The following is a 23,956-nucleotide window of genomic DNA, read 5'->3' as shown; positions in this document are numbered from 1 at the left end:
AAGGGGCATTTAAACCATCTTGTTAAGCTACTGCTACCGCCACCGCTCTTTCAAGGGGCATTTTAACCGCCTTGTTAAGCTACTGCGACCTGCACATCTGTTTCAAGGGGCATTTAATCCGTCTTGTTAAGCTACTGCGACTTGTACGTCTTTTCCAAGGGACATTTAAACCGTCTTGTTAAGCTACTGCGACCTGCACATCTGTTTCAAAGGGCATTTAAACCGTCTTGTTAAGCTGCTGCGACCTGCATGTCTCAACCAAGGGGCATTTAAACCGTCTTGTTAAGCTACTGCGACCTCCACCGCTCTTCCAAGGAGCATTTATACTGTCTTGTTAAGCTACTGCGACCTGCACGTCTCTTCCAAGGGGCATTTAAACCGTCTTGTTAAGCTACTGCTACCGCCACCGCTCTTCCAAGGGGCATTTTAAACGTCTTGTTAAGCTACTGCGACCTGCACGTCTCTTTCAACGGGCATTTAAACAGTCTTGTTAAGCTACTGCGCCTTGCATGTCTTTTCCAAGGGGCATTTAAACCATCTTGTTAAGCTACTGCGACCTTTACCGCTCTTCCAAGGGGCATTTAAACCGTCTTGTTAAGCTACTGCGACCTGCATGTCTCTTCCTAGGGGCATTTAAACCGTCTTGTTAAGCTACTGCAACCTGCACGTCTCTTCCAAGGGGCATTTAAACCGTCTTGTTAAGCTACTGGTACCGCCACCGCTCTTCCAAGGGCCATTTTAACAGTCTTGTTAAGCTACTGCGATCTGCATGTCTCTTCCAAGGGGCATTTAAAGCGTCTTGTTAAGCTACTGCGACCTGCATGTCTCTTCCAAGGGGCATTTAAACCGTCTTGTTAAGCTACTGCAACCTGCACTTCTCTTCCAAGGTACATTTAAACAGTCTTGTTAAGCTACTGCAACCTTTACCGTTCTTCCAAGGGGCATTTAAACCATCTTGTTAAGCTACTGCGACCTCCACGTCTCTTCCAAGGGGCATTTAAACCGTCTTGTTAAGCTACTGCTACCGCCACCGTTCTTCCAAGGGGCATTTAAACCGTCTTGTTAAGCTACTGCAACCTGCACGTCTCTTCCAGGGGCATTTAAACCGTCTTGTTAAGCTACTGCGACCTTTACCGTTCTTCCAAGTGGCATTTAAACCGTCTTGTTAAGCTACTGCGACCTGCATGTCTCTTCCAAGGAGCATTTAAACCATCTTGTTAAGCTACTGCAACCTGCACGTCTCTTCCAAGGGGCATTTAAACCGTCTTGTTAAGCTACTGCTACCGCCACCGCTCTTCCAAGGGGCATTTTAACAGTCTTGTTAAGCTACTGCGACCTGCATGTCTCTTCCAAGGGGCATTTAAACAGTCTTGTTAAGCTACTGCGACCTGCACGTCTCTTCCAAGGGGCATTTAAACCGTCTTGTTAAGCTACTGCTACCGCCACCGCTCTTCCAAGGGGCATTTTAACAGTCTTGTTAAGCTACTGCGACCTGCATGTCTCTTCCAAGGGGCATTTAAACAGTCTTGTTAAGCTACTGCGACCTGCACGTCTCTTCCAAGGGGCATTTAAACCGTCTTGTTAAGCTACTGTAACCTCCACCTCTTTTCCAAGGGGCATTTAAACCGTCTTGTTAAGCTACTGCAACCTGCACGTCTCTTGCAAGGGGCATTTAAACTGTCTTGCTAAGCTGCTGCGACCTGCATGTCTCAACCAAGGGGCATTTAAACCGTCTTGTTAAGCTACTGCTACCGCCACCGTTCTTCCAAGGGGCATTTAAACCGTCTTGTTAAGCTACTGCAACCTGCACGTCTCTTCCAGGGGCATTTAAACCGTCTTGTTAAGCTACTGCGACCTTTACCGTTCTTCCAAGTGGCATTTAAACCGTCTTGTTAAGCTACTGCGACCTGCATGTCTCTTCCAAGGAGCATTTAAACCATTTTGTTAAGCTACTGCAACCTGCACTTCTCTTCCAAGGGGCATTTAAACCGTCTTGTTAAGCTACTGCTACCGCCACCGCTCTTCCAAGGGGCATTTTAACAGTCTTGTTAAGCTACTGCGACCTGCATGTCTCTTCCAAGGGGCATTTAAACAGTCTTGTTAAGCTACTGCGACCTGCACGTCTCTTCCAAGGGGCATTTAAACCGTCTTGTTAAGCTACTGTAACCTCCACCTCTTTTCCAAGGGGCATTTAAACCGTCTTGTTAAGCTACTGCAACCTGCACGTCTCTTGCAAGGGGCATTTAAACTGTCTTGCTAAGCTGCTGCGACCTGCATGTCTCAACCAAGGGGCATTTAAACCGTCTTGTTAAGCTACTGCGAGCCCCACCGCTCTTCCAAGGGTCATTTACACTCTCTTGTTAAGCTACTGCGACCTGCACGTCTCTTCCAAGGGGCATTTAAACCGTCTTGTTAAGCTACTGCTACCGCCACCGCTCTTCCAAGGGGCATTTTAAACGTCTTGTTAAGCTACTGCGACCTGCACGTCTCTTTCAACGGGCATTTAAAGAGTCTTGTTAAGCTACTGCGCCTTGCACGTCTTTTCCAAGGGGCATTTAAACCATCTTGTTAAGCTACTGCGACCTGCATGTCTCTTCCAAGGGGCATTTAAACCATCTTGTTAAGCTACTGCGACCTGCACGTCTCTTCCAAGGGGCATTTAAACCGTCTTGTTAAGCTAATGCTACCACCACCGCTCTTCCAAGGGGCATTTTAAACGTCTTGTTAAGCTACTGCGACCTGCAAGTCTCTTTCAACGGGCATTTAAACAGTCTTATTAAGCTACTGCGCCTTGCACGTCTTTTCCAAGGGGCATTTAAACCGTCTTGTTAAGCTACTGCGACCTTTACCGCTCTTCCAAGGGGCATTTAAACCATCTTGTTAAGCTACTGCGACCTGCATGTCTCTTCCAAGGGGTATTTAAACCGCCTTTTTAAGCTACTGCGACCTGCACGTCTCTTCCAAGGGGTATTTAAACTGTCTTGTTAAGCTACTGCTACCGCCACCGCTCTTCCAAGGGGCATTTTAACAGTCTTGTTAAGCTACTGCGACCTGCATGTCTCTTCCAAGGGGCATTTAAACCGTCTTGTTAAGCTACTGCTACCGCCACCGTTCTTCCAAGGGGCATTTAAACCGTCTTGTTAAGCTACTGCAACATGCACGTCTCTTCCAGGGGCATTTAAACCGTCTTGTTAAGCTACTGCGACCTTTACCGTTCTTCCAAGGGGCATTTAAAGCGTCTTGTTAAGCTACTGCGACCTGCATGTCTCTTCCAAGGGGCATTTAAACCATCTTGTTAAGCTACTGCGACCTGCATGTCTCTTCCAAGGGGCATTTAAACCGTCTTGTTAAGCTACTGCGACCTGCACGTCTCTTCCAAGGGGCATTTAAACCGTCTTGTTAAGCTACTGCTACCGCCACCGCTCTTCCAAGGGGCATTTTAACCGTCTTGTTAAGCTACTGCGACGTGCACGTCTCTTTCAACGGGCATTTAAACTGTCTTGTTAAGCTACTGTAACCTCCACCTCTTTTCCAAGGGGCATTTAAACCGTCTTGTTAAGCTACTGCAACCTGCACTTTTCTTCCAAGGGGCATTTAAACCGTCTTGTTAAGCTACTGCGAACTGCAAGTCTCTTCCAAGGGGCATGTGAACCGTCTTGTTAAGCTACTGTGACCTGCATGTCTCTTCCAAGGGGCATTTAAACCGTCTTGTTAAGCTACTGCTACTTCCACTGCTCTTCCAAGGGGCATTTTAACCGTCTTGTTAAGCTTCTGCGACCTGCACGTCTCTTTCAACGGGCATTTAAACCTTCTTGTTAAGCTACTGCGACTTACACGTCTTTTCCAAGGGGCATTTAAACCGTCTTGTTAAGCTACTGCGACGTTTACCGCTCTTCCAAGGGGCATGTAAACCGTCTTGTTAAGCTACTGCGACCTGCATGTCTCTTCCAAGGGGCATTTAAACCATCTTGTTAAGCTACTGCGACCTGCACGTCTCTTCCAAGGGGCATTTTAATCATCTTGTTAAGCTACTGCTACCGTCACCGCTCTTCCAAGGGGCATTTTAACCGTCTTGTTAAGATACTGCGACGTGCACGTCTCTTTTAACGGGCATTTAAACCGTCTTGTTAAGCTACTGTAACCTCCACCTCTTTTCCAAGGGGCATTTAAACCGTCTTGTTAAGCTACTGCAACCTGCACCTCTCTTCCAAGGGGCATTTAAACCGTCTTGTTAAGCTACTGCGACCTGCAAGTCTCTTCCAAGGGGCATTTAAACCATCTTGATAAGCTGCTGCGACCTGCACGTCTCTTCCAAGGGGCATTTAAACTGTCTTGTTAAGCTACTGCGACCTCCACCGCTCTTCCAAGGGGCATTTAAACCGTCTTGTTAAGCTACTACGACCTGCACGTCTCTTCCAAGGGGCATGTAAACCATCTTGTTAAGCTACTGCTACCGCCACCGCTCTTTCAAGGGGCATTTTATCCGTCTTGTTAAGCTACTACGACCTGCACATCTGTTTCAAGGGGCATTTAATCCGTCTTGTTAAGCTACTGCGACTTGTACGTCTTTTCCAAGGGGCATTTAAACCATCTTGTTAAGCTGCTGCGACCTCCTCCGCTCTTCCTAGGGGCATTTAAACCGTCTTGTTAAGCTACTGCGACCTGCATGTCTCTTCCAAGGGGCATTTAAACCATCTTGTTAAGCTGCTGCGACCTGCATGTCTCAACCAAGGGGCATTTAAACCGTCTTGTTAAGCTACTGCGACCTCCACCGCTCTTCCAAGGAGCATTTATACTGTCTTGTTAAGCTACTGCGACCTGCATGTCTCTTCCAAGGGGCATTTAAACCGTCTTGTTAAGCTACTGCGACCTGCACGTCTCTTCCAAGGGGCATTTAAAACGTATTGTTAAGCTACTGCTACCGCCACCGCTCTTCCAAGGGGCATTTTAACCGTCTTGTTAAGCTACTGCGACGTGCACGTCTCTTCCAAGGGGCATTTAAACCGTCTTGTTAAGCTACTGCTACCGCCACCGCTCTTGCAAGGGGCATTTTAAACGTCTTGTTAAGCTACTGCGACCTGCACGTCTCTTTCAACGGGCATTTAAACAGTCTTGTTAAGCTACTGCGCCTTGCACGTCTTTTCCAAGGGGCATTTAAACCGTCTTGTTAAGCTACTGCAACCTTTACCGCTCTTCCAAGGGGCATTTAAACCGTCTTGTTAAGCTACTGCGACCTGGATGTCTGTTCCAAGGGGCATTTAAACCGTCTTGTTAAGCTACTGCGACCTGCACGTCTCTTCCAAGGGGCATTTAAATCGTCTTGTTAAGCTACTGCTACCGCCAACGCTCTTCCAAGGGGCATTTTAACAGTCTTGTTAAGCTACTGCGACCTGCATGTCTCTTCCAAGGGGCATTTAAACCGTCTTGTTAAGCTACTGCGACGTGCACGTCTCTTTCAGCGGGCATTTAAACCGTCTTGTTAAGCTACTGTAACCTCCACCTCTTTTCCAAGGGGCATTTATACCGTCTTCTTAAGCTACTGCAACCTGCACTTTTCTTCCAAGGGGCATTTAAACCGTATTGTTAAGCTACTGCGAACTGCAAGTCTCTTCCAAGGGACATTTAAACCGTCTTGTTAAGCTACTGCTACTGCCACCGCTCTTCCAAGGGGCATTTTAACCGTCTTGTTAAGCTACTGCGACCTGCACGTCTCTTTCAACGGGCATTTAAACCGTCTTGTTAAGCTACTGCGACTTGCACGTCTTTTCCAAGGGGCATTTAAACCGTCTTGTTAAGCTACTGCGACGTTTACCGCTCTTCCAAGGGGCATTTAAACCGTCTTGTTAAGCTACTGCGACCTGCATGTCTCTTCCAAGGGGCATTTAAACCATCTTTTTAAGCTACTGCGACCTGCACGTCTCTTCCAAGGGGCATTTTAACCCTCTTGTTAAGCTACTGCTACCGTCACCGCTCTTCCAAGGGGCATTTTAACCGTCTTGTTAAGATACTGCGACGTGCACATCTGTTTCAAGGGGCATTTAATCCGTCTTGTTAAGCTACTGCGACTTGTACGTCTTTTCCAAGGGGCATTTAAACCATCTTGTTAAGCTGCTGCGACCTCCTCCACTCTTCCAAGGGGCATTTAAACCGTCTTGTTAAGCTACTGCGACCTGCATGTCTCTTCCAAGGGGCATTTAAACCATCTTGTTAAGCTACTGCGACCTGCACGTCTCTTCCAAGGGTCATTTAAACCGTCTTGTTAAGCTGCTGCGACCTGCATGTCTCAACCAAGGGGCATTCAAACCGTCTTGTTAAGCTACTGCGACCTCCACCGCTCTTCCAAGGAGCATTTATGCTGTCTTTTTAAGCTACTGCGACCTGCACGTCTCTTCCAAGGGGCATTTAAACCGTCTTGTTAAGCTACTGCTACCGCCACCGCTCTTGCAAGGGGCATTTTAAACGTCTTGTTAAGCTACTGCGACCTGCACGTCTCTTTCATCGGGCATTTAAACAGTCTTGTTAAGCTACTGCGCCTTGCACGTCTTTTCCAAGTGGCATTTAAACCGTCTTGTTAAGCTACTGCGACCTTTACCGCTCTTCCAAGGGGCATTTAAACCGTCTTGTTAAGCTACTGCGACCTGGATGTCTGTTCCAAGGGGCATTTAAACCGTCTTGTTAAGCTACTGCGACCTGCACGTCTCTTCCAAGGGGCATTTAAATCGTCTTGTTAAGCTACTGCTACAGCCACCGCTCTTCCAAGGGGCATTTTAACAGTCTTGTTAAGCTACTGCGACCTGCATGTCTCTTCCAAGGGGCATTTAAACCGTCTTGTTAAGCTACTGCGACCTGCATGTCTCTTCCAAGGGGCATTTAAACCGTCTTGTTAAGCTACTGCTACCGCCACCGTTCTTCCAAGGGGCATTTAAACCGTCTTGTTAAGCTACTGCAACCTGCACTTCTCTTCCAAGGGGCATTTCAACCGTCTTGTTAAGCTACTGCGACCTTTGCCGTTGTTCCAAGAGCATTTAAACCATCTTGTTAAGCTACTGCGACCTGCATGTCTCTTCCAAGGGGCATTTAAACCGTCTTGTTAAGCTACTGCGACCTGCACGTCTCTTCCAAGGGGCATTTAAACCGTCTTGTTAAGCTACTGCTACCGCCACCGCTCTTCCAAGGGGCATTTTAACCGTCTTGTTAAGCTACTGCGACGTGCACGTCTCTTTCAACGGGCATTTAAACCGTCTTGTTAAGCTACTGTAACCTCCACCTCTTTTCCAAGGGGCATTTAAACCGTCTTGTTAAGCTACTGCAACCTGCACTTTTCTTCCAAGGGGCATTTAAACCGTCTTGTTAAGCTACTGCGAACTGCAAGTCTCTTCCAAGGGGCATGTAAACCGTCTTGTTAAGCTACTGTGACCTGCATGTCTCTTCCAAGGGGCATTTAAACCGTCTTGTTAAGCTGCTGCTACTGTAACCGCTCTTCCAAGGGGCATTTTAACCGTCTTGTTAAGCTACTGCGACCTGCACGTCTCTTTCAACGGGCATTTAAACGGTCTTGTTAAGCTACTGCGACTTACACGTCTTTTCCAAGGGGCATTTAAACCATCTTGTTAAGCTACTGCGACGTTTACTGCTCTTCCAAGGGGCATTTAAACCGTCTTGTTAAGCTACTGCGACCTGCATGTCTCTTCCAAGGGGCATTTAAACCATCTTGTTAAGCTACTGCGACCTGCACGTCTCTTCCAAGGGGCATTTTAACCCTCTTGTTAAGCTACTGCTACCGTCACCGCTCTTCCAAGGGGCATTTTAACCGTCTTGTTAAGATACTGCGACGTGCACATCTGTTTCAAGGGGCATTTAATCCGTCTTGTTAAGCTACTGTGACTTGTACGTCTTTTCCAAGGGGCATTTAAACCATCTTGTTAAGCTGCTGCGACCTCCTCCACTCTTCCAAGGGGCATTTAAACCGTCTTGTTAAGCTACTGCGACCTGTATGTCTCTTCCAAGGGGCATTTAAACCATCTTGTTAAGCTACTGTGACCTGCACGTCTCTTCCAAGGGGCATTTAAACCGTCTTGTTAAGCTGCTGCGACCTGCATGTCGCCACCAAGGGGCATTCAAACCGTCTTGTTAAGCTACTGCGACCTCCACCGCTCTTCCAAGGAGCATTTATACTGTCTTTTTAAGCTACTGCGACCTGCACGTCTCTTCCAAGGGGCATTTAAACCATCTTGTTAAGCTACTGCTACCGCCACCGCTCTTGCAAGGGGCATTTTAAACGTCTTGTTAAGCTACTGCGACCTGCACGTCTCTTTCAACGGGCATTTAAACAGTCTTGTTAAGCTACTGCGCCTTGCACGTCTTTTCCAAGGGGCATTTAAACCGTCTTGTTAAGCTACTGCGACCTTTACCGCTCTTCCAAGGGGCATTTAAACCGTCTTGTTAAGCTACTGCGACCTGCATGTCTCTTCCAAGGGGCATTTAAACCGTCTTGTTAAGCTACTGCGACCTGCATGTCTCTTCCAAGGGGCATTTAAACCGTCTTGTTAAGCTACTGCGACCTGCATGTCGCAACCAAGGGGCATTCAAACCGTCTTGTTAAGCTACTGCGACCTCCACCGCTCTTCCAAGGAGCATTTATACTGTCTTTTTAAGCTACTGCGACCTGCACGTCTCTTCCAAGGGGCATTTAAACCATCTTGTTAAGCTACTGCTACCGCCACCGTTCTTCCAAGGGGCATTTAAACCGTCTTGTTAAGCTACTGCAACCTGCACGTCTCTTCCAAGGGGCATTTCAACCGTCTTGTTAAGCTACTGCGACCTTTGCCGTTGTTCCAAGGGGCATTTAAACCATCTTGTTAAGCTACTGCGACCTGCATGTCTCTTCCAAGGGGCATTTAAACCGTCTTGTTAAGCTACTGCGGCCTGCACGTCTCTTCCAAGGGGCATTTAAACCGTCTTCTTAAGCTACTGCTACCGCCACCGCTCTTCCAAGGGGCATTTTAATCGTCTTGTTAAGCTACTGCGACGTGCACGTCTCTTTCAACGGGCATTTAAACCGTCTTGTTAAGCTACTGTAACCTCCACCTCTTTTCCAAGGGGCATTTAAACCGTCTTCTTAAGCTACTGCAACCTGCACGTCTCTTCCAAGGGGCATTTAAACCGTCTTGTTAAGCTACTGCGACCTGCACGTCTCTTTCAAGGGGCATTTAATCCGTGTTGTTAATCTACTGCGACTTGTACGTCTTGTCCAAGGGGCATTTAAACCATCTTGTTAAGCTACTGCGACCTGCATGTCTCTTCCAAGGGGCATTTAAACCATCTTGTTAAGCTACTGCGACCTGCACGTCTCTTCCAAGGGGCATTTAAACCGTCTTGCTAAGCTGCTGCGACCTGCATGTCTCAACCAAGGGGCATTTAAACCGTCTTGTTAAGCTACTGCGACCCCCACCGCTCTTCCAAGGGGCATTTATACTGTCTTGTTAAGCTACTGCGACCTGCACGTCTCTTCCAAGGGGCATTTAAACCGTCTTGTTAAGCTACTGCTACCGCCACCGCTCTTCCAAGGGGCATTTTAAACGTCTTGTTAAGCTACTGCGACCTGCACGTCTCTTTCAACGGTCATTTAAAGTGTCTTGTTAAGCTACTGCGCCTTGCACGTCTTTTCCAAGGGGCATTTAAACCGTCTTGTTAAGCTACTGCGACCTGCATGTCTCTTCCAAGGGGCATTTAAACCGTCTTGTTAAGCTACTGCGACCTGCACGTCTCTTCCAAGGGGCATTTAAACCGTCTTGTTAAGCTACTGCTACCGCCTCCGCTCTTCCAAGGTGCATTTTAACAGTCTTGTTAAGCTACTGCGACCTGCATGTCTCTTCCAAAGGGAATTTAAACCGTCTTGTTAAGCTACTGCGACCTCCAACGCTCTTCCAAGGAGCTTTTATACTGTCTTGTTAAGCTACTGCGACCTGCACGTCTCTTCCAAGGGGCATTTAAACCGTCTTGTTAAGCTACTGCTACCGCCACCGCTCTTCCAAGGGGCATTTTAAACGTCTTGTTAAGCTACTGCGACCTGCACGTCTCTTTCAACGGGCATTTAAACAGTCTTGTTAAGCTGCTGCTCCTTGCACGTCTTTTCCAAGGGGCTTTTAAACCGTCTTGTTAAGCTACTGCGACCTTTACCGCTCTTCCAAGGGGCATTTAAACCATCTTGTTAAGCTACTGCGACCTGCATGTCTCTTCCAAGGGGCATTTAAACCGTCTTGTTAAGCTACTGCGACCTGCACGTCTCTTCAAAGGGGCATTTAAACCGTCTTGTTAAGCTACTGCTACCGCCACCGCTCTTCCAAGGGGCATTTTAACAGTCTTGTTAAGCTACTGCAACCTGCATGTCTCTTCCAAATGGCATTTAAACCGTCTTGTTAAGCTACTGCGACCTGCACGTCTCTTCCAAGGGGCATTTAAACCGTCTTGTTAAGCTACTGCTACCGCCACCGCTCTTCCAAGGGGCATTTAAAACGTCTTGTTAAGCTACTGTAACCTCCACCTCTTTTCCAAGGGGCATTTAAACTGTCTTGTTAAGCTACTGCAACCTGCACGTCCCTTGCAAGGGTCATTTAAACCGTCTTGCTAAGCTGCTGCGACGTGCATGTCTCAACCAAGGGGCATTTAAACCATCTTGTTAAGCTACTGCGTCCCCCACCGCTCTTCCAAGGGGCATTTATACTTTCTTGTTAAGCTACTGTGACCTGCACGTCTCTTCCAAGGGGCATTTAAACCGTCTTGTTAAGCTACTGCGACCTCCACCGCTCTTCCAAGGGGCATTTAAACCGTCTTGTTAAGCTACTACGACCTGCACGTCTCTTCCAAGGGGCATGTAAACTATCTTGATAACCTACTGCTACCGCCACCGCTCTTTCAAGGGGCATTTTAACCGTCTTGTTAAGCTACTGCGACCTGCACATCTGTTTCAAGGGGCATTTAATCCGTCTTGTTAAGCTACTGCGACTTGTACGTCTTTTCCAAGGGGCATTTAAACCATCTTGTTAAGCTGCTGCGACCTCCTCCGCTCTTCCAAGGGGCATTTAAACCGTCTTGTTAAGCTACTGCGACCTGCATGTCTCTTCCAAGGGGCATTTAAACCATCTTGTTAAGCTACTGCGACCTGCACGTCTCTTCCAAGAGGCATTTAAACCGTCTTGTTTAGCTGCTGCGACCTGCATGTCTCAACCAAGGGGCATTTAAACCTTCTTGTTAAGCTACTGCGACCTCCAGCGCTCTTCCAAGGAGCATTTATACTGTCTTGTTAAGCTTCTGCGACCTGCATGTCTCTTCCAAGGGGCATTTAAACCGTCTTGTTAAGCTACTGCGACCTGCACGTCTCTTCCAAGGGGCATTTAAACCGTCTTGTTAAGCTACTGCTACCGCCACCGCTCTTCCACGGGGCATTTTAACCGTCTTGTTAAGCTACTGCGACGTGCACGTCTCTTTCAACGGGCATTTAAACCGTCTTGTTAAGCTACTGTAACCTCCACCTCTTTTCCAAGGGGCATTTAAACCGTCTTGTTAAGCTACTGCAACCTGCACTTTTCTTCCAAGGGGCATTTAAACCATCTTGTTAAGCTACTGGGAACTGCAAGTCTCTTCCAAGGGGCATGTAAACCCTCTTGTTAAGCTACTGTGACCTGCATGTCTCTTCCAAGGGGCATTTAAACTGTCTTGTTAAGCTACTGCTACTGCCACCGCTCTTCCAAGGGGCATTTTAACCATCTTGTTAAGCTACTGCGACCTGCACGTCTCTTTCAACGGGCATGTAAACCGTCTTGTTAAGCTACTGCGACTTGCACGTCTTTTCCAAGGGGCATTTAAACCGTCTTGTTAAGCTACTGCGACGTTTACCGCTCTTCCAAGGGGCTTTTAAACCGTCTTGTTAAGCTACTGCGACCTGCATGTCTCTTCCAAGGGGCATTTAAACTATCTTGTTAAGCTACTGCGACATGCACGTCTCTTCCAAGGGGCATTTTAACCGTCTTGTTAAGCTACTGCTACCGTCACCGCTCTTCCAAGGGGCATTCTAACCGTCTTGTTAAGATACTGCGACGTGCACGTCTCTTTCAACGGGCATTTAAACCGTCTTGTTAAGCTACTGTAACCTCCACCTCTTTTCCAAGGGGCATTTAAACCGTCTTGTTAAGCTACTGCAACCTGCACGTCTTTTCCAAGGGGCATTTAAACCGTCTTGTTAAGCTACTGCGACCTTTACCGCTCTTCCAGGGGCATTTAAACCGTCTTGTTAAGCTACTGCGACCTGCATGTCTCTTCCAAGGGGCATTTAAACCGTCTTGTTAAGCTACTGCGACCTGCACGTCTCTTTCAACAGGCATTTAAACCGTCTTGTTAAGCTACTGCACCTTGCACGTCTTTTCCAAGGGACATTTAAACCGTCTTGTTAAGCTACTGCGACCTTTACCGCTCTTCCAAGGGGCATTTAAACCATCTTGTTAAGCTACTGCGACCTGCATGTCTCTTCCAAGGGGCATTTAAACCGTCTTGTTAAGCTACTGCGACCTGCACGTCTCTTCCAAGGGGCATTTAAACCGTCTTGTTAAGCTACTGCTACCGCCACCGCTCTTCCAAGGGGCATTTTAACCGTCTTGTTAAGCTACTGCGACGTGCACGTCTCTTTCAACGGGCATTTAAACCGTCTTGTTAAGCTACTGTAACCTCCACCTCTTTTCCAAGGGGCATTTAAACCGTCTTGTTAAGCTACTGCAACCTGCACTTTTCTTCCAAGGGGCATTTAAACCGTCTTGTTAAGCTACTGCGAACTGCAAGTCTCTTCCAAGGGGCATTTAAATCGTCTTGTTAAGCTACTGTGACCTGCATGTCTCTTCCAAGGGGCATTTAAACCGTCTTATTAAGCTACTGCTACTGCCACCGCTCTTCCAAGGGGCATTTTAACCGTCTTGTTAAGCTACTGCGACCTGCACGTCTCTTTCAATGGGCATTTAAACCGTCTTGTTAAGCTACTGCGACTTGCACGTCTTTTCCAAGGGGCATTTAAACCGTCTTGTTAAGCTACTGCGACGTTTACCGCTCTTCCAAGGGGCATTTAAACCGTCTTGTTAAGCTACTGCGACCTGCATGTCTCTTCCAAGGGGCATTTAAACCATCTTGTTAAGCTACTGCGACCTTCACGTCTCTTCCAAGGGGCATTTTAACCGTCTTGTTAAGCTTCTGCTACCGTCACCGCTCTTCCAAGGGGCATTTTAGCCGTCTTGTTAAGATACTGCGACGTGCACGTCTCTTTCAACGGGCATTTAAACCGTCTTGTTATGCTACTGTAACCTCCACCTCTTTTCCAAGGGGCATTTAAACCATCTTGTTAAGCTACTGCAACCTGCACGTCACTTCCAAGGGGCTTTTAAACCGTCTTGTTAAGCTACTGCTACCTGCAAGTCTCTTCCAAGGGGCATTTAAACCGTCTTGATAAGCTGCTGCGACCTGCACATCTCTTCCAAGGGGCATTTAAACTGTCTTGTTAAGCTACTGCGACCTCCACCGCTCTTCCAAGGGGCATTTAAACCGTCTTGTTAAGCTAATACGACCTGCATGTCTCTTCCATTGGGCATTTAAACCATCTTGTTAAGCTACTGCTACCGCCACCGCTCTTTCAAGGGGCATTTTAACCGTCTTGTTAAGCTACTGCGACCTGCACATCTGTTTCAAGGGGCATTTAATCCGTCTTGTTAAGCTACTGCGACTTGTACGTCTTTTCCAAGGGGCATTTAAACCATCTTGTTAAGCTGCTGCGACCTCCTCCGCTCTTCCAAGGGGCATTTAAACCGTCTTGGTAAGCTACTGCGACCTGCATGTCTCTTCCAAGGGGCATTTTAACCATCTTGTTAAGCTACTGCGCCTTGCACGTCTTTTCCAAGGGGCATTTAAACCGTCTTGTTAAGCTACTGCGACCTTTACCGCTCTTCCAAGGGGCATTTAAACCGTCTTGTTAAGCTACTGCGACCTGCATGTCTCTTCCAAGGGGCATTTAAACCGTCTTGTTAAACTGCTGCGACCTGCATGTCTCTTCCAAGGGGCATTTAAACCATCTTGTTAAGCTACTGCGACCTGCACGTCTCTTTCAACAGGCATTCAAATCGTCTTGTTAAGCTACTGCACCTTGCACGTCTTTTCCAAGGGACATTTAAACCGTCTTGTTAAGCTACTGCGACCTTTACCGCTCTTCCAAGGGGCATTTAAACCATCTTGTTAAGCTACTGCGACCTGCATGTCTCTTCCAAGGGGCATTTAAATCGTCTTGTTAAGCTACTGCGACCTGCACGTCTCTTCCAATGGGCATTTAAACCGTCTTGTTAAGCTATTGCTACCGCCACCGCTCTTCCAAGGGGCATTTTAACAGTCTTGTTAAGCTACTGCGACCTGCATGTCTCTTCCAAGGGGCATTTAAACCGTCTTGTTAAGCTACTGCGACCTGCATGTCTCTTCCAAGGGGCATTTAAACCATCTTGTTAAGCTACTGCTACCGCCACCGTTCTTCCAAGGGGCATTTAAACCGTCTTGTTAAGCTACTGCAACCTGCACGTCTCTTCCAAGGGGCATTTAAACCGTCTTGTTAAGCTTCTGCGACCTTTACCGTTCTTCCAAGGAGCATTTAAACCATCTTGTTAAGCTACTGCGACCTGCATGTCTCTTCCAAGGGGCATTTAAACCGTCTTGTTAAGCTACTGCGGCCTGCACGTCTCTTCCAAGGGGCATTTAAACCGTCTTCTTAAGCTACTGCTACCACCACCGCTCTTCCAAGGGGCATTTTAATCGTCTTGTTAAGCTACTGCGACGTGCACGTCTCTTTCAACGGGCATTTAAACCGTCTTGTTAAGCTACTGCGACCTGCACGTCTCTTTCAAGGGGCATTTAATCCGTGCTGTTAAGCTACTGCGATTTGTACGTCTTTTCCAAGGGGCATTTAAACCATCTTGTTAAGCTACTGCGACCTGCATGTCTCTTCCAAGGGGCATTTAAACCATCTTGTTAAGCTACTGCGACCTGCACGTCTCTTCCAAGGGGCATTTAAACCGTCTTGCTAAGCTGCTGCGACCTGCATGTCTCAACCAAGGGGCATTTAAACCTTCTTGTTAAGCTACTGCGACCCCCACCGCTCTTCCAAGGGGCATTTATACTGTCTTGTTAAGCTACTGCGACCTGCACGTCTCTTCCAAGGGGCATTTAAACAGTCTTGTTAAGCTACTGCTACCGCCACGGCTCTTCCAAGGGGCATTTTAAACGTCTTGTTAAGCTACTGCGACCTGCACGTCTCTTTCAACGGGCATTTAAAGTGTCTTGTTAAGCTACAGCGCCTTGCACGTCTTTTCCAAGGGGCATTTAAACCGTCTTGTTAAGCTACTGCGACCTGCACGTCTCTTCCAAGGGGCATTTAAACCGTCTTGTTAAGCTACTGCTACCGCCTCCGCTCTTCCAAGGGGCGTTTTAACAGTCTTGTTAAGCTACTGCGACCTGCATGTCTCTTCCAAGGCATATTTAAACCGTCTTGTTAAGCTATTGCGACCTCCACCGCTCTTCCAAGGAGCATTTATACTGTCTTGTTAAGCTACTGCAACCTGCACGTCTCTTCCAAGGGGCATTTAAACCATCTTGTTAAGCTACTGCTACCGCCACCGCTCTTCCAAGGGGCATTTTAAACGTCTTGTTAAGCTACTGCGACCTGCACGTCTCTTCCAAGGGGCATTTAAACCGTCTTGTTAAGCTACTGCGACCTGCACGTCTCTTCCAAGGGGCACTTAAACCGTCTTGTTAGCTACTGCTACCGCCACCGCTCTTCCAAGGGGCATTTTAACAGTCTTGTTAAGCTACTGCGACCTGCATGTCTCTTCCAAGGGGCATTTAAACCGTCTTGTTAAGCTACTGCGACCTGCACGTCTCTTCCAAGGGGCATTTAAACCGTCTTGTTAAGCTACTGATACCGCCACCGTTCTTCCAAGGGGCATTTAAACCGTCTTGTTAAGCTACTGCAACCTGCACGTCTCTTCCAAGGGGCATTTAAACTGTCTTGTTAAGCTACTGCGACCTTTACCGTTCTTCCAAGGAGCATTTAAACCATCTTGTTAAGCTACTGCGACCTGCATGTCTCTTCCAAGGGGCATTTAAACCGTCTTGTTAAGCTACTGCGGCCTGCACGTCTCTTCTAAGGGGCATTTAAACCGTCTTCTTAAGCTACTGCTACCACCACCGCTCTTCCAATGGGCATTTTAATCGTCTTGTTAAGCTACTGCGACGTGCACGTCTCTTTCAACGGGCATTTAAACCGTCTTGTTAAGCTACTGCGACCTGCACGTCTCTTTCAAGGGGCATTTAATCCGTGCTGTTAAGCTACTGCGACTTGTACGTCTTTCCAAGGGGCATTTAAACCATCTTGTTAAGCTACTGCGACCTGAATGTCTCTTCCAAGGGGCATTTAAACCATCTTGTTAAGCTACTGCGACCGGCACGTCTCTGCCAAGGGGCATTTAAACCGTCTTGTTAAGCTACTGCGACCTGCACGTCTCTTCCAAGGGGCATTTAAACCGTCTTGTTAAGCTACTGCTACCGCCTCCGCTCTTCCAAGGGGTGTTTTAACAGTCTTGTTAAGCTACTGCGACCTGCATGTCTCTTCCAAGGCATATTTAAACCGTCTTGTTAAGCTACTGTGACCTCCACCGCTCTTCCAAGGAACATTTATACTGCCTTGTTAAGCTACTGCAACCTGCACGTCTCTTCCAAGGGGCATTTAAACCATCTTGTTAAGCTACTGCTACCGCCACCGCTCTTCCAAGGGGCATTTTAAACGTCTTGTTAAGCTACTGCGACCTGCACGTCTCTTCCAAGGGGCATTTAAACCGTCTTGTTAAACTACTGCGACCTGCACGTCTCTTCCAAGGGGCACTTAAACCGTCTTGTTAGCTACTGCTACCGCCACCGCTCTTCCAAGGGGCATTTTAACAGTCGTGTTAAGCTACTGCGACCTGCATGTCTCTTCCAAGGGGCATTTAAACCGTCTTGTTAAGCTACTGCGACCTGCACGTCTCTTCCAAGGGGCATTTAAACTGTCTTGTTAAGCTACTGATACCGCCACCGTTCTTCCAAGGGGCATTTAAACCGTCTTGTTAAGCTACTGCAACCTGCACGTCTCTTCCAAGGGTCATTTAAACCGTCTTGTTAAGCTACTGCTACCTTTAACGTTCTTCCAAGGGGCATTTAAACCGTCTTGTTAAGCTACTGCGACCTGCATGTCTCTTCCAAGGGGCATTTAAACCGTCTTGTTAAGCTACTGCGGCCTGCATGTCTCTTCCAAGGGGCATTTAAACCGTCTTGTTAAGCTACTGCTACCGCCACCGCTCTTCCAAGGGGCATTTTAATCGTTTGTTAAGCTACTGCGACGTGCACGTCTCTTTCAACGGGCATTTAAACCATCTTGTTAAGCTACTGTAACCTCCACCTCTTTTCCAAGGGGCATTTAAACCGTCTTCTTAAGCTATTGCAACCTGCACGTCTCTTCCAAGGGGCATTTAAACCGTCTTGTTAAGCTACTGCGACTTGTATGTCTTTTCCAAGGGGCATTTAAACCATCTTGTTAAGCTACTGCGACCTGCATGTCTCTTCCAAGGGGCATTTAAACCATCTTCTTAAGCTACTGCGACCTGCACGTCTCTTCCAAGGGGCATTTAATCCGTGTTGTTAAGCTACTGCGACTTGTACGTCTTTTCCAAGGGGCATTTAAACCATCTTGTCAAGCTACTGCGACCTGCATGTCTCTTCCAAGGGGCATTTAAACCATCTTGTTAAGCTACTGCGACCTGCACGTCTCTTCCAAGGGGCATTTAAACCGTCTTGCTAAGCTGCTGCGACCTGCATGTCTCAACCAAGGGGCATTTAAACCGTCGGGTTAAGCTACTGCTACCGCCACCGCTCTACCAAGGGGCATTTTAAACGTCTTGTTAAGCTATTGCGACCTGCACGTCTCTTTCAACGGGCATTTAAAGCGTCTTATTAAGCTACTGCGACCTGCACGTTTTTTCCAAGGGGCATTTAAACCGTCTTGTTAAGCTACTACGACCTTTACCTCTCTTCTAAGGGGCATTTAAACCGTCTTGTTAAGCTACTGCGACCTGCATGTCTCTTCCAAGGGGCATATAAACCGTCTTGTTAAGCTACTGCGACCTGCACGTCTCTTCCAAGGGGCATTTAAACTGTCTTGTTAAGCTACTGCTACCGCCACCGCTCTTCCAAGGGGCATTTTAACAGTCTTGTTAAGCTACTGCGACCTGCATGTCTCTTCCAAGGGGCATTTAAACAGTCTTTTTAAGCTACTGCGATCTGCACGTCTCTTCCAAGGGGCATTTAAACCGTCTTGTTAAGCTACTGCTACCGCCACCGCTCTTCCAAGGGGCATTTAAACCGTCTTTTTAAGATACTGTAACCTCCACCTCTTTTCCAAGGGGCATTTAAACCATCTTGTTAAGCTACTGCGACCGGCACGTCTCTTCCAAGGGGCATTTAAACCGTCTTGCTAAGCTGCTGCGACCTGCATGTCTCAACCAAGGGGCATTTAAACCTTCTTGTTAAGCTACTGCGACCCCCACCGCTCTTCCAAGGGGCATTTATACTGTCTTGTTAAGCTACTGCGACCTGCACGTCTCTTCCAAGGGGCATTTAAACCGTCTTGTTAAGCTACTGCTACCGCCACCGCTCTTCCAAGGGGCATTTTAAATGTCTTGTTAAGCTACTGCGACCTGCACGTCTCTTTCAACGGGCATTTAAAGTGTCTTGTTAAGCTACAGCGCCTTGCACGTCTTTTCCAAGGGGCATTTAAACCGTCTTGTTAAACTACTGCGACCTGCATGTCTCTTCCAAGGGGCCATTTAAACCGTCTTGTTAAGCTACTGCGAATTGCACGTCTCTTCCAAGGGGCTTTTAAACCGTCTTGTTAAGCTACTGCTACCGCCTCCGCTCTTCCAAGGGGCGTTTTAACAGTCTTGTTAAGCTACTGCGACCTGCATGTCTCTTCCAAGGCATATTTAAACCGTCTTGTTAAGCTACTGCGACCTCCACCGCTCTTCCAAGGAGCATTTATACTGTCTTGTTAAGCTACTGCAACCTGCACGTCTCTTCCAAGGGGCATTTAAACCATCTTGTTAAGCTACTGCTAACCGCCACCGCTCTTCCAAGGGGCATTTTAAACGTCTTGTTAAGCTACTGCGACCTGCACGTCTCTTCCAAAGGGGCATTTAAACCGTCTTGTTAAGCTACTGCGACCTGCACGTCTCTTCCAAGGGGCACTTAAACCGTCTTGTTAGCTACTGCTACCGCCACCGCTCTTCCATGGGACATTTTAACAGTCTTGTTAAGCTACTGCGACCTGCATGTCTCTTCCAAGGGGCATTTAAACCGTCTTGTTGAGCTACTGCGGCCTGCATGTCTCTTCCAAGGGGCATTTAAACCGTCTTGTTAAGCTACTGCTACCGCCACCGCTCTTCCAAGGGGCATTTTAATCGTCTTGTTAAGCTACTGCGACGTGCACGTCTCTTTCAACGGGCATTTAAACCATCTTGTTAAGCTACTGTAACCTCCACCTCTTTTCCAAGGGGCATTTAAACCGTCTTCTTAAGATATTGCAACCTGCACGTCTCTTCCAAGGGGCATTTAAACCGTCTTGTTAAGCTACTGCGACTTGTACGTCTTTTCCAAGGGGCATTTAAACCATCTTGTTAAGCTACTGCGAACTGCATGTCTCTTCCAAGGGGCATTTAAACCATCTTCTTAAGCTACTGCGACCTGCACGTCTCTTCCAAGGGGCATTTAATCCGTGTTGTTAAGCTACTGCGACTTGTACGTCTTTTCCAAGGGGCATTTAAACCATCTTGTTAAGCTACTGCGACCTGCATGTCTCTTCCAAGGGGCATTTAAACCATCTTGTTAAGCTACTGCGACCTGCACGTCTCTTCCAAGGGGCATTTAAACCGTCTTGCTAAGCTGCTGCGACCTGCATGTCTCAACCAAGGGGCATTTAAACCGTCGTGTTAAGCTACTGCTACCGCCACCGCTCTACCAAGGGGCATTTTAAACGTCTTGTTAAGCTATTGCGACCTGCACGTTTTTTCCAAGGGGCATTTAAACCGTCTTGTTAAGCTACTACGACCTTTACCGCTCTTCCAAGGGGCATTTAAACCGTCTTGTTAAGCTACTGCGACCTGCAAGTCTCTTCCAAGGGGCATATAAACCGTCTTGTTAAGCTACTGCGACCTGCACGTCTCTTCCAAGGGGCATTTAAACTGTCTTGTTAAGCTACTGCTACCGCCACCGCTCTTCAAAGGGGCATTTTAACAGTCTTGTTAAGCTACTGCGACCTGCATGTCTCTTCCAAGGGGCATTTAAACAGTCTTTTTAAGCTACTGCGACCTGCACGTCTCTTCCAAGGGGCATTTAAACCGTCTTGTTAAGCTACTGCTACCGCCACCGCTCTTCCAAGGGGCATTTAAACCTTCTTGTTAAGATACTGTAACCTCCACCTCTTTTCCAAGGGGCATTTAAACCGTCTTGTTAAGCTACTGCAACCTGCACGTCTCTTGCAAGGGGCATTTAAACCGTCTTGCTAAGCTGCTGCGACCTGCATGTCTCAACCAAGGGGCATTTAAACCGTCTTGTTAAGCTACTGCGACCCCCACCACTCTTCCAAGGGGCATTTATACTGTCTTGTTAAGCTACTGCGACCTGCACGTCTCTTCCAAGGGGCATTTAAACCGTCTTGTTAAGCTACTGCGACCTGCACGTCTCTTCCAACGGGCATTTAAAGCGTCTTGTTAAGCTACTGCGCCTTGCACGTCTTTTCCAAGGGGCATTTAAACTGTCTTGTTAAGCTACTGCGACCTTTACCGCTCTTCCAAGGGGCATTTAAACCGTCTTGTTAAGCTACTGCGACCTGCATGTCTCTTCCAAGGGGCATTTAAACAGTCTTGTTAAGCTACTGCGACCTGCACGTCTCTTCCAAGGGGCATTTAAACCATCTTGTTAAGCTACTGCTACCGCCACCGCTCTTCCAAGGGGCATTTTAACAGTCTTGTTAAGCTACTGCGACCTGCATGTCTCTTCCAAGGGGCATTTAAACAGTCTTGTTAAGCTACTTCGACCTGCATGTCTCTTCCAAGGGGCACTTAAACCGTCTTGTTAAGCTACTGCTACCGCCACCGTTCTTCCAAGGGGCATTTAAACAGTCTTGTTAAGCTACTGTAACCTCCACCTCTTTTCCAAGGGGCATTTAAACTATCTTGTTAAGCTACTGCGACCTGCATGTCACTTCCAAGGGGCATTTAAACCATCTTGTTAAGCTAGTGCGACCTGCACGTCTCTTCCAAGGGGCATTTAAACAGTCTTGCTAAGCTGCTGCGACCTGCATGTCTCAACCAAGGGTCATTTAAACCGTCTTGTTAAGCTACTGCGACCCCCACCGCTCTTTCAAGGGGCATTTATACTGTCTTGTTAAGCTACTGCGACCTGCACGTCTCTTCCAAGGGGCATTTAAGCCGTCTTGTTAAGCTACTGCTACCGCCACCGCTCTTCCAAGCGGCATTTTAAACGTCTTGTTAAGCTACTGCGACCTGCACGTCTCTTTCAACGGGCATTTAAAGTGTCTTGTTAAGCTACTGCGCCTTGCACGTCTTTTCCAAGGGGCATTTAAACCGTCTTGTTAAGCTACTGCTACCGCCACCGCTCTTCCAAGGGGCATTTTAACAGTCTTGTTAAGCTACTGCGACCTGCATGTCTCTTCCAAGGGGCATTTAAACAGTCTTGTTAAGCTACTGCGACCTGCACGTCTCTTCCAAGGGGCATTTAAACCGTCTTGTTAAGCTACTGCTACCGCCACCGCTCTTCCAAGGGGCATTTAAACCGTCTTGTTAAGCTACTGTAACCTCCACCTCTTTTCCAAGGGGCATTTAAATTATATTGTTAAGCTACTGCGACCTGCATATCACTTCCAAGGGGAATTTAAACCATATTATTAAGCTACTGCGACCGGCACGTCTCTTCCAAGGGGCATTTAAACCGTCTTGCTAAGCTGCTGCAACCTGCATGTCTCAACCAAGGGGCATTTAAACCGTCTTGTTAAGCAACTGCGACCCCCACCGCTCTTTCAAGGGGCATTTATACTGTCTTGTTAAGCTACTGCGACCTGCACGTCTCTTCCAAGGGGCATTTAAACCGTCTTGTTAAGCTACTGCTATCGCCACCGCTCTTCCAAGGGGCATTTTAAACGTCTTGTTAAGCTACTGTGACCTGCACGTCTCTTTCAACGGGCATTTAAAGTGTCTTGTTAAGCTACTGCGCCTTGCACGTCTTTTCCAAGGGGCATTTAAACCGTCTTGTTAAGCTACTGCGACCTGCATGTCTCTTCCAGGGGGCATTTAAACCGTCTTGTTAAGCTACTGCGACCTGCACGTCTCTTCCAAGGGGCATTTAAACCATCTTGTTAAGCTACTGCTACCGCCTCCGCTCTTCCAAGGGGCATTTTAACAGTCTTGTTAAGCTACTGCGACCTGCATGTCTCTTCCAAGGGGAATTTAAACCGTCTTATTAAGCTACTGCTACCTCCACCGCTCTTCCAAGGAGCATTTATACTGTCTTGTTAAGCTACTGCGACCTGCACGTCTCTTCCACGGGGCATTTAAACAGTCTTGTTAAGCTACTGCGACCTGCACGTCTCTTTCATCGGGCATGTAAACAGTCTTGTTAAGCTACTGCGCCTTGCACGTCTTTTCCAAGGGGCATTTAAACCGTCTTGTTAAGCTACTGCGACCTGCATGTCTTTTCCAAGGGGCATTTAAACCGTCTTGTTAAGCTACTACGACCTGCACGTCTCTTCCAAGTGGCATTTAAACCGTCTTGTTAAGCTACTGCTACCGCCACTGCTCTTCCAAGGGGCATTTTAACAGTCTTGTTAAGCTACTGCGACCTGCATGTCTCTTCCATGGGGCATTTAAACCGTCTTGTTAAGCTACTGCGACCTGCACGTCTCTTCCAAGGGGCATTTAAACCGTCTTGTTAAGCTACTGCTACCGCCACCGTTCTTCCAAGGGGCATTTAAACCGTCTTGTTAAGCTACTGCAACCTGCTCGTCTCTTCCAAGGGGCATTTAAACCGTCTTGTTAAGCTACTGCGACCTTTACCGTTCTTCCAAGGGGCATTTAAACCATCTTGTTAAGCTACTGCGACCTGCATGTCTCTTCCAAGGGGCATTTAAACCGTCTTGTTAAGCTACTGCGGCCTGCACGTCTCTTCCAAGGGATATTTAAACCGTCTTGTTAAGCTACTGCTACCGCCACCGCTCTTCCAAGGGGCATTTTAATCGTCTTGTTAAGCTACTGCGACGTGCACGTCTCTTTCAACGGGCATTTAAACCGTCTTGTTAAGCTACTGTAACCTCCACCTCTTTTCCAAGGGGCATTTAAACCGTCTTCTTAAGCTACTGCAAACCGCACGTCTCTTCCAAGTGGCATTTAAACCGTCTTGTTAAACTACTGCGACCTGCACGTCTCTTTCAAGGGGCATGTAATCCTTGTTGTTAAGCTACTGCGACTTGTACGTCTTTTCCAAGGGGCATTTAAACCATCTTGTTAAGCTACTGCGACCTGCATGTCTCTTCCAAGGGGCATTTAAACCATCTTGTTAAGCTACTGCGACCTGCACGTCTCTTCCAAGGGGCATTTAAACCGTCTTGCTAAGCTGCTGCGACCTGCATGTCTCAACTAAGGGGCATTTAAACCGTCTTGTTAAGCTACTGCGACCCCCACTGCTCTTCCAAGGGGCATTTAAACCGTCTTGTTAAGCTACTGCTACCGCCACCGCTCTTCCAAGGGGCATTTTAAACGTCTTGTTAAGCTACTGCGACCTGCAC

Source organism: Phyllobates terribilis, unplaced genomic scaffold, assembly GCF_046119375.1.
Source record: "Phyllobates terribilis strain yellow unplaced genomic scaffold, ASM4611937v1 Scaffold_44__1_contigs__length_10104851, whole genome shotgun sequence".
In the NCBI taxonomy this organism is placed as follows: Eukaryota; Metazoa; Chordata; class Amphibia; order Anura; family Dendrobatidae; genus Phyllobates; species Phyllobates terribilis.
This window is presented reverse-complemented; position numbering follows the sequence as displayed.